General features: G+C 36.1%; 1 pseudogene; it reads right to left on the bottom strand.

Annotated features, from left to right (window-relative positions):
- Nucleotides 1-621: 621 nt before the first annotated feature.
- LOC122748563 overlaps nucleotides 622-10,932 on the bottom strand; it is a 29,298-nt pseudogene continuing 18,987 nt past the window's right edge.

Below are 10,932 nucleotides of genomic sequence, written 5' to 3'. Positions count from 1 at the left end.
TTTCTCTCTAAAGCATCTGGTGCTGTTCTTTCTAGAAACCTTTGTGCCTATAGAGTGCATAAGCATTTACTCAATGAGAAGAGAAAGAACAATAGCTACAAAATATTTACTCCCAAATCTTGGAATACACTTTCCCACAAATATACCTGGTACTCATGGGAAAAGTGGGCTCACACGTACAAGACATTAGTAGTGAAACATATGTGTAGGGGATACATGGGGCCCATGCAACTCATAACTGCAGTATTTCAGAGTTCCGAAGGCCTTTCCCTCTTGGTTGAGCTCTTTACAAAGCTCCACCATGCGACTGATCTCTCTCTTTTTTGGCTTGCTCAGCTAGAATTTGAGAGTCTGTTCATCCCCATAAAGCTACATCCCCAAGGCTCATTTCCTCTTGGGGCCTTTGCTAGCTTCTTTCTCTGCTTTCAGAGGTCTTGTTCCTGGAAGGTGTTTTGTCACTCAAGTGATTATCTCTCTATACCCTGTCACTCTGGACTATGTGTCTTTATTTCCTTCTGTCTCTTGTTGAGTAGCTCCTATAAGGTCAGTAGGGTTGGTGGGAAAAAGTAAGTCCCTCCTTTCTCTCAAGACTGCTTTCTTCTCAGAGTCTGGGTATCATCTCTACTTTTGACTTGTGTTGGGCAAATGACTCTTGAAGTCTCTTCGAAGATTCACCCAGAGATGTGGCATCGTGATAGAAGATGGAGTTGACTCTTCTGATTCATTTAGTGAAAGGTGTTCATACTTCATAGGAACACATTGTTAATAGATTAACATCTCATCAACTGTGATTATATCTATGAGCTAGGAAGAAATAAAATCCCTTATTACACAAAGAATAATATTCATGGTCTGAGATTTCTAACAAGCTGGACAAAGGGACCTAATTTGAGGAGGCAAATGAGACTTCAAATGTATAACTCATGACTCTAATATGGTTTTAGAATGGGGTAGTTTATACAGAAAAGTATAGATAAGGGGGGAAAAGGTCAGAATAGACTTATTCATTAAGAAAATATATTTATGTGAGGAACCATAGAGAAGAAAATGGTGGAGAATATTTAAAGAGAAATGGAAGCAGGAATAGAAGTTGTATTTTCAAAAGAATATGCCAGGGGCAGCTAGATGGTGCAGTGGATAGAGTACCAGCCCTAGAATCAGCAGGACCTGAGTTCAAGTCCAGCCTCAGACACATAACACTTTACTGTTAAGTGACCCTGGGCAGTCACTTAACCCCAATTGCCTCACACACACAAAAGAAGAATATGCTAGACTACCATGACAAGATGAGGAGATAGTTGAGGAATTTGAGAAATAGATCTAAAAGCCTGGCATGAGAGGAGGATATAAGGATAATGAGGGACTTCAGTTATCCAGATATCTTCCAGATGTTGTTTTTTTGATCCAAAGAGACATTAAAATTTCGTGTCTTACCTTTGTAATAATTTCATTTTTTAAATAGTGGGAGAGGCAATGAAGAAAACCATTATTTTAAATATGTTTTTCACTAACAAGGAGAAACTAGTTATTGGAGTTAAAATGATTAAAATTGTGTGTGTGTGTATGTGTGTGTGTGTGTGTGTGGTAGCTTCATCTTGAAACTTGTGATAGAAAAGGAAAAGAAAGCTGAGCACAGTCTAATATGAACCCTAGATATACTACAATAGATTTCAATGGGTTAAGATAAAGTATAGGTAGAATTCTATGGTCAGAGATGCTACAGGATGTTAGTTCATGAGAGATGGGAAACTATTATGAAATGCCAATGACACAGAAAAACAATTCTGATAAGGAGGAAAAGGAAGAATTGTTGCAAGAGGTTAATGGCATTTACAGGGAACTTACCAACCAAATTAAAGTTAAAAACATACATAAAAGTAAAGGAAGGTAATTCATAAGGAATGCAAAAATATGACACAGCTTTATGAAAACAATTTCAAGACTGCTAAAATTTAGATTGAACAATAAATAACTAAACAAGCATTATTTAAGTAAATGATGTTGTATTTTTAGGCACTGTTTTAGACCTGGAAGTACAAAAATAAAAATTTTTTAAAACAACAACTGCTTTCCTTTAAGGAAATTATATTCTTTGAGGAAGGTAATTACGCATATGTTTATATACTTAATAGGTACAACATACATTTCAGTTATTTTTTTTTTCATTGTGGTGGGGAGGGACACTAATAGTTATGGGTGGGTCAGTCAAGGTTTCATGAAGGAGGTAGCATTTGTGGTGACCTTTGAAGAAAACCAGGAATTCTTAGGGGGTACAGATGAATAAGTAGGGCATTTGAGGTTTGAGATACAGCTTGTGAAATGACATGGACATGAGGGGAGCCAAAATAGCAGAGGAAAGGCAGTAACCTCTCAGAGCTCCCCACACAATCATGGCAAAAACCTCCAAATAATGCCATAAGATAATTCCCGGAGCAGCAGAATCCACAAAAAAGATGGGGTGAGATAAATTTCCAGCCAAAGATAGCTTAGAAAGTCAGGAGGAAAGGTCTATGGTACTGGGGTGAGATAATTTTCCAGCCAAAGATGGCTTAGAAAGTCAGGAGGAAAAGTCTATGGTACTAGGGTGAGAGTGAAGCACAGTCCTACAGCTGTTCATGCAGATCTAGCCCCAGGCTGGCCACATCAGAGAAAGAGACCCTCCAGAGCCTCTGAATCAGCTACAGTGCTGAGTTCTTCTGAAATTAAGCTCACAGTCTGGTGAGAGGGCTAAGCAGTTGACTGAGGGGAGATTACAGGGCTCTCTGCTGGCACCAAGGCAGAACTTGGTTGTTTTACCTGTGCTGGGAACCAGGAAGCAGATTTAAGTGGCAGTGGCCCAGGTTGGGTAGGGGCTCAGGCTCACCAGGGCCAGCAACAGCACTGAAACAGGATTTTATTTCTGGGTTAAAGAGCAAGTAGGTATGGGGTTATTTATAGACCAGAGCACAACGCAGACAAGTAGAGAACCGGCCTCTCTTTAATCATACCACCTTGGACCCCCTGAAGCTTGGAACAGTGCACCCTGGAGGTAGTGCCTCACTTTAAGAAGGAGTTAAAATTCAAGAAATAGGCTAGCAAAATGAGCAGAGAAAAAAATGCAGACCATAGAAAGTTTCTTTGGTGACAAGGAAGATTAAGGTACAGCCTCAGAAGGGGATAGCAAGGTCAGAGCTCCTGCTTCCAAGAAAAATGTGAATTTGTCTCAGGCCATAGAAGCACTCAAAAGAACTTTGAAGATAAAGAGAGGTAGAGGAAAAATTGGAAATAAAAATGAGAGTGAGGCAAGAAAAACATGAAAAAAAGTCAGTACCTTGAAAAGCCAAATTAGCCCAATGGAAAAGGAGGTATTAAAACTCTAAGAAAAAAATAATTGTTTAAAAATCAGGACTGAATAAATGGAAGCTAATGACTTTATGAGAAATTAAGACACAATAAAGAAAATCCAAATGAGTAAAAAAATAGAGGGCAATGTCAAATATCTCCTTGTAAAAACAGCTGACGTGGAAAATGGATCCAGGAGAGATCATTTGAAGATTATTTGACTACCTGAAAACCATGATTTAAAAAAAACAAAAAAAGCTTAGACATCATCTTCCAAGAGATTGTCAGGGAAAATTGCCCTGATATTCTAGAAGCAAAAGGTAAAATAGAAATTGAAAGAATCCACTGATCACCTCCTGAAAGAGATCCCAAAATGAAAACTTCCAGGAGTATTATTACCAAATTTCAGAGCTGCCAGGTCAAGGAAAAAATATTGCAAGCAAGCAGAAAGAAAATAATTCAAGTACTGTGGAATCACAGTCAGGATAACACAAGATCCAGCAGCTTCTACATTGAAGGATCAGAGGACATGGAATAGGATATTTTGGAGAGCAAAAGAATTGAAATTATAACCCCAAATCACCTACCCAGCAAAACTGGGTATATAATATTTCAGGGGAAAATGGGACTTCAATGAAAAAGAGGACTTTTCGGCAGTCATGATGAAAAGACCTGAACTGAATAGAAAATTTGACTTTCTTTTATTTTTTTCTTGCAGGGCAATGAGGGTTAATGACTTGCTCAGGGTCACACAGCTAGTAAGTGTCAAGTGTCTGAGGCTGGATTTGAACTCAGGTCCTCTTGAATCCAGGGCCAGTGCTTTATCCACTGTGCCACCTAGCTGCCCAGAAAATTTGACTTTCAAATACAAGACCCTAGAGAAGCATGGAGTAAACAGGAAAAAGAAATTACGAGGCACATTAAAAGGCTAAATTGTTTACATTCCTACATGGGAAGATGATACTTCTAACTCATAAGAACTTTCTCAGTATTAGGGTGGCTGAAAGGAATAAATTTACACAGAGGACACAGGCAGGAATTGATTATGAAGGGATCAGTGAAGCATTTTTTGTTTGTTTATCTTTTTTTTTTTTTGTGGGGCAGTCAGGGTTAGGTGGCAAGACCAGGGTCACACAACTGGTGAGTATCTTATGTCTGAGGCCAGATATGGGCTCAGTTCTTCCTGGGTAAAAGGCAGGTGCTTTGTCCACTGTGTCACATAGCTACCCCATGATGACATCTTAAAAATAAAATTAAGGGTTGAGAGCATTGCAGTGGGAGAAATAGAAAGGGAGAAATGAAATGGCATAAAATATCTCACATAAAAGAAGCAAGAAAAAGCTTATGGAGTGGATAGTAAGATGGGGGAGGAGTGTGGGAGTGAATGAGCCTTACACTCATCAAAATTGGATCAAAGAAGGAATAACATATACACTCAAGTGTTTATAGTAATATATTTTGTCCTGCAGGAAAGTGGGAGGGGAAGAAGATAAGGGAGGCAGGGTGAAGGAAGGGAGAGCAGATTGGGGGAGGGGCAGTCCAAAGCAAAACACTTTTGAGGAGGGAAAGGGTAAAAGAAGATAGAAAATAGAATAAATATCATAGGAAGAAAATAGGATGGAGGGAAATACAGTTAGGAGTAGTAACTGGGGAAAAATTTGAAGTAGAGGCAAGAGCAATGTAAGATGGGCATGATGATGGTGGTGATGGTGGTGGTGGAGGTGGTGCTACTTAACTTTGTTGGGCTATTGTGAAGAAAATTCTCTGTCAGGTATAAGGTATTATATAAATGTTAGCTATTATTGTTGCAATAATCAACCTCATCGGTGTTTTATAATAAAATCTCAATTTAAAGTACTATATAAATGTAGTTTACTATTAAAAAAAAGATGAGGAGAATGCTATCAGAAAAACCTGGAAAGGTTTACATGAGCTGATATAAAGTGAAATGTACTGTATACAAAATAACAGTAATATTGTTAGATGATCTGCTGTGAATGACTTAGTTATTTACAGCAATGCAATGATACAAGACAACTCTGAAGGACTTATGAAAAATGCAATCCATCTACAGAGAAAGAACTTATGTTATCTGAATACAGATGGAAGTATATATTTTTGTTGTTGTTAGTTCCTTTTTCTAAAGTTTTTTTTTTGCCTGATATGTTTTGCATGACTGCACATTTATAACATATTGAATTGCTAGAGTTCTTGAGGAGGGGGTAGGGAGGGAAGAAGATAATTTGGAACACAAAACTTTAAAAATTGATGTTACAATTTGTTTTTACGTGTAAGGTGGGGGAAAACTAAATATAAATAAATTAACAATAATAAAAAAGAAATAACATGGACAGTAGAAATAGAATGATGTGGAAGAAATAGTAAGAAGTACCATTTAGCTGGACTATAGAATGCATGAATAGAACTTAGATATAATATTACTCAAAAGATAAGTTGGAACCAAGTCTTGAAGTACTTAAGTGCTAAAGACAGGATTTTGTATTTGAACCTAAAACAGAGAACTCTTAGAATCTATTGAGTAGTGAAGTAACATATTTGCATGTTCACTTCAGTAATATTACTTTGAAATTTGTGAAGGAAGATGAATTGGAAAGTGAATAGAGTTCAGGCAGTAAGAATAATTAGGAGGCTAATACAATAATCTAGACACTAAGTTTTGAAGGGCTGAAGTGGAGGGGTGTGTTCACTTCTTGAGTGAAGAGAAGGGATGGAATAGGAGACATCGTGTAGTGGTAGAATTACCAAAATATGGCAAGCGATTAGATCGATGGTGAGAGTCAGGAATAGACAATGATTTTGAAGTTGCCAATCCAAGTGACTAGAAGGATTTGATGCCATGGAAAGGAATAGGGAAGTTCAAGAAGAGGGATAATTTGGGGAGAATGGTAATGACTTTTGTTTTGAACATATTGAGTTTGAAATGTCTATTGGAAATTTTGAATTGGATGTGTGATGGGCATCTCAATTCCATCAAAATTAAAAGCTTAGAAAAGAAATTAGTGATAATATATAGATATGGCTGTGATATGCATAGGGATAATAACTAGGAACTGATGAGTTCACTAAGAGAGAAAATAGAGAGAGAAGAGAAAAGCTAGTCTAGGATATAATTCTGTTATAATTCCCATAGTTAGGGAACAGAATGGATGGTTTTTCTAGCAAATGAGAAAGGTAAGGAGTAATCAAAAACTTATAGGAGAATAGAGTAATGCTATGAAAACCTAGAAAGCACAGAGTACTTAAAGAAGGTAGGAATGGGGGAATTATATTAATGGTTTTGTGATGTATGTTAGGTAAAAGAGGGTCACAGCTCACATTGAATGACCATAATTTTACCAAGAAATTATAAATTGAAGCCCTCTCCTGACATGATAGGGGCAGGGAAGTGTAATTGTAGGCTTCAAGTGAAAAGAGGTTTGGAACAATTTGCGGGGGGAGCACAGTAGATAATAAATTAAAGAGGAGTAAAAAACCAAAACAAAACAAAAACAAACTACCTGATGAGGTGAGTGCCAAGGTTAGGTAAAATTTAACTTCCTGGATACAGAGAAGCATGTTGTAGTTAACATGTTTGAAGAATTTTCTCCAGACAGTTCAGGAGTACATGAATAGGAGCAGAGGAGAGAAATTGTGAGGATAGTCAAGGGTTGGGGTTTGGTAGGGCATGAAAAGAGATAAGACAAAAAGGCAAAAGATTCAGAAGTAGAAGTTAATTTAATGTAGAACTGATTAACCATAGGGTAAAGATGAGGAGGGAAGCAATATAAACCCAGAGCAGGTGTGGTGGCCTGGGAGAGTACTGAGGGTAGGAGGGACTAGATGTTACAATGAGGAAAAAAGATTAGATTTAGGGGAAAAAAAGTGGAGTATAGCAGGAGATGGAATGATAAATTATGGTGAGATAAAGGAATTTAAGAATCTTTGATTACGGAAGAGGAACACTTTTGTTTCGTGGTGATATGAATATTATCCCTGCGTGACTGAAATAGAGTGATATTTTAGGAGGTTGATGAACTTGGAGTTCAGAATGAGTTTTTATGGTAGCAGGGACACTTATGCAGAAGAGAATGAATCCAAAATTTGTAGAAATAGTGCCTCCAGTGGTATGAGGGGAGGAGAACACATTTTGGACCCAAACTAATTAGAATGACCTCACTTTGTATCTGTTCCCCTGCCTGGTTTCAAATCTATCAAAAAAAGATGCCCTCATTCTGGGTACCAAATGTTCCATTCCTCTCTTTCTTGACTCTTCGTATGTGTTGTTTGTCCCTTTAGATTGTAAGTTTGTTGAGGGTAGGGACTGTTTTTCTTTTTTATTAAGCATATCCCCAGTACTTAGCACAGTATTTGGCACATTGTGGGTGCTTAATAAGTTTTTGTTGGATTGGATTAGATTTTCTGGAAGATTTGAAGCAAAAGTTAAATAAAAAAGTCTTTATTTGGTTTTTTTGTTTGCTTATCTATCTATCTATATCTATCTATCTATCTATCTATCTATCTATCTATCTATCTATCTATCTATCTATCTGTCTGTCTGTCTGTCTGTCTGTCTATCTGTCTATCTGTCTGCCTCTCTATTTTATAAATGAAATGAGACCCCTTGAGCAAAAAATGGAAAAGAAATGAGAGATGGTAGATTATGGACAACCACCCAGTTGAACTCTCCCAACATTCCTTTACAAACAACTTTAAAATAATACCTCAAATTAAATTTTGGACTAGTAGAGCCAACAAAAAGTCAGGATGAGATGCTTTTCTGGACTAAGAATCAAAAGATTGACAGAAGTCTGAGCACCAAGGTGTAAGTCTGGTGGAGATCTGTCCAGAACCCAAACACATGCCATTAGCAGGGGTTGGGGTGAGAAGAAAAAAAGAAATTTACACAATAACTATTGCAATTTCAAGGAAATAGCAATTTGTAAATGGTAGATTTGCAGTTTTAAGTACAATAATCTTTTTTTCTTGTACTGTTATGGAAAAGATTGTTTTGTTCCCTGAGTTGTAAATACAATAATAAAAAAAGATTACTTAGAAAATGTTATAAGATATTGGTCTATGCCCAATTTTCTACCAGACTGCTTTCCAGTTTTCCCAATAAATTTTATCAAATAATGAATTCTTATCTCCCAAATTTGTCTTTATATTTGTCAAATACCAGGCTATACTATATTAATTTGCTGCTATAAATTGTATGTCTATTCTGTTCTACTGATCTGCCTTTTTATTTGTTAGCCAGTGCCAGGTAGTTTTCATAATTATGACCTTACAATATAGTTTAAGACCTGGTACTACTAAATCTCCTTCCTTTACATTTAAAAAAAAAAACTAGTTCCTTTGATATTCTTGACTTTTTGCTTTTCCAAATGAGTTTTGTTATTTTTTCTAATACAGTAAAATCAATTTTGGGTAATTTAATTGGAATGGCATTTAATATATAAATTAGCTTAGGTAAAATTATCATTTTTATCATATTGGTCCTGCCTACCCACGAACAATGAATATTTCTCCAATTATTTAATTCTGATTTAATTTGTATAAAAAGTTGCTGTGTTTTTTTTAAAGAATCTTGTCATATAGTTCCTGGGTTTGTATATTCTGAGGCATTGTATACTGTCTAGAATTATTTTAAATAGGGTATCTCTTACTATCTATTATTGTGTGGTGTTTTTTTTAATATATAGAATGCTGTTGATTTATATGGCTCTACTTTATATCCTGTTACTTTGCTAAAACTTATTTATTTCAATTAACTTTTTAGTTGTCATTGGGATTTTCCAAGTATTTCATCATATTGTCTGCAAAAAGATATAATTTTATTATCTCATTCTTTATTGTGATTCCTTCTATTTCTTTTTTTTCTCTTATTGCTACTGCTAGGATTCCCAATACAATGTTGAATAATACTCATGACAGTAGACATATTTGTTTCTAGCTTATAAATAATGCTTACTGATGGTTTTAAGTAAAGGCTTTTTTAAAAAATCAATTTAATGGAAAAAATCAATTTCGCCTATACTTTCAAGTGTTTTTTTAAATAGATATGTGTTGTACTTATTAAAAGCTTTTTCTGAATCTATTGAAAAAATCATATGTAATTTAAAAACTTTTATTATTAATATAACCAATTCTGTTAATAGTTTTCCTGATGTTACCCTCTCCCCATTCCTATCAGGTACTTAGCTTTGTCTCTTTGCAGCTTCTACTTTGCAGTCCTCAATTCTGCCCTTTCATTTGAGGTCCTCTGACTTCAAATACAGTGTTCATTGCATTATATCCATCTAATTACTGTGAATGCCTTCATCTTTTATTCAATGTTACCCATGTTTTCAGCGCTGGGGAACTATAGGTAGACCCTCTCAGCATCATAAAGCTTGTTTACCTAGGTCAGTAGTCCCAGCCCATGGGTCCTGCCTAGACAAAATGGTGAAGTAGATAAAGATTATCTTTGGTGTTTTTAAAACTTCTCTTTCCATTTTTCACTGCTCCTTTCTAGCACGCCGCCCCTATAGGGTGTATGTTTTCTGTACCATTCCTGTGCTACCTCATTTAGTTTTTTGTTTGTTTGTTTTGTTTTTGCTCAGATCCATTGGGGCAGAATATTTCTGGTGAGGAAATTTCCTTAGCTAATGCAGCTCAGATGTGACTTACAGTTTGCTGCTCTGAGAAAATCAGTGATTCAAAGACAGGACTGGAGCCTAGTTCTTCTAAATTCTAAGGCCAGATCTCTCTCCATTTTGTAATGATGAGTTTGGACTTAGCTCACCGTCCACTCTTTCAAAGGTGTTAGTTGATCACCTTAAGGTTCAAAGAGAAGGAGGAAAAGGAGGAGGGAGGTGAGATTTATACAATACTTTACCATTTATAAAGCACATTACTTGGGATTCTTTGAGGTAAGTGCTATAATATTAATACTCCCATTTTACAAATGAGGGAACTGAGACTAATGAGAAATTAAGCCACTTGCTTCCCTCTAATCACATGGCTAATAAATGTTGAATCCTGGACCCTAGGCCATGTCTTCTGATTCCAAGTTCAGAGCACTTTCCATAATGACTATCAGGTATTTGCATTTTAATGAAGTCCTCTTGAAGGCCTTCACATTTTTTTTTAAATACCAAAAGAAAATGATCTCTAGTGAAGGAATTATAATATGCTCAATATGTGATGGAGGATTATACTGGAGGTTGGGAGGGGGGGCAAATTGGAAGCCCTAAAATCACATTATGTTGACTGTATGTCCACCTGTTTTATATATGATGACTATGATTTTTCTAATGCTATTGAAAACTACCAGCTTTTTTGTTAAGCCAAAATTTATTTCTTCCTTCGCCCTGAATTTCTCACTTATCTTTTTTAGCCATCAAAGTTCAATTTGAGGAATTGGATAAATCGTAAACATATTCATGAATTAAAAGTTTGTATTAAGCATATATTTAGTGCCAATCAGTGTGCTAAGTGTTAGGAATACCTAACTTGGGTGGATCCCAAGAAGATGGCTGGGATGGATGACTATGGATGTTATGTGTATGTATGCATGTATATATGCATATGTATATATTGTTGAATATTAAAATATAGTTTTTGTATCTG

This window comes from Dromiciops gliroides, chromosome 1 (assembly GCF_019393635.1).
Source record: "Dromiciops gliroides isolate mDroGli1 chromosome 1, mDroGli1.pri, whole genome shotgun sequence".
In the NCBI taxonomy this organism is placed as follows: domain Eukaryota; kingdom Metazoa; phylum Chordata; class Mammalia; order Microbiotheria; family Microbiotheriidae; genus Dromiciops; species Dromiciops gliroides.
This window is presented reverse-complemented; position numbering and strand designations above follow the sequence as displayed.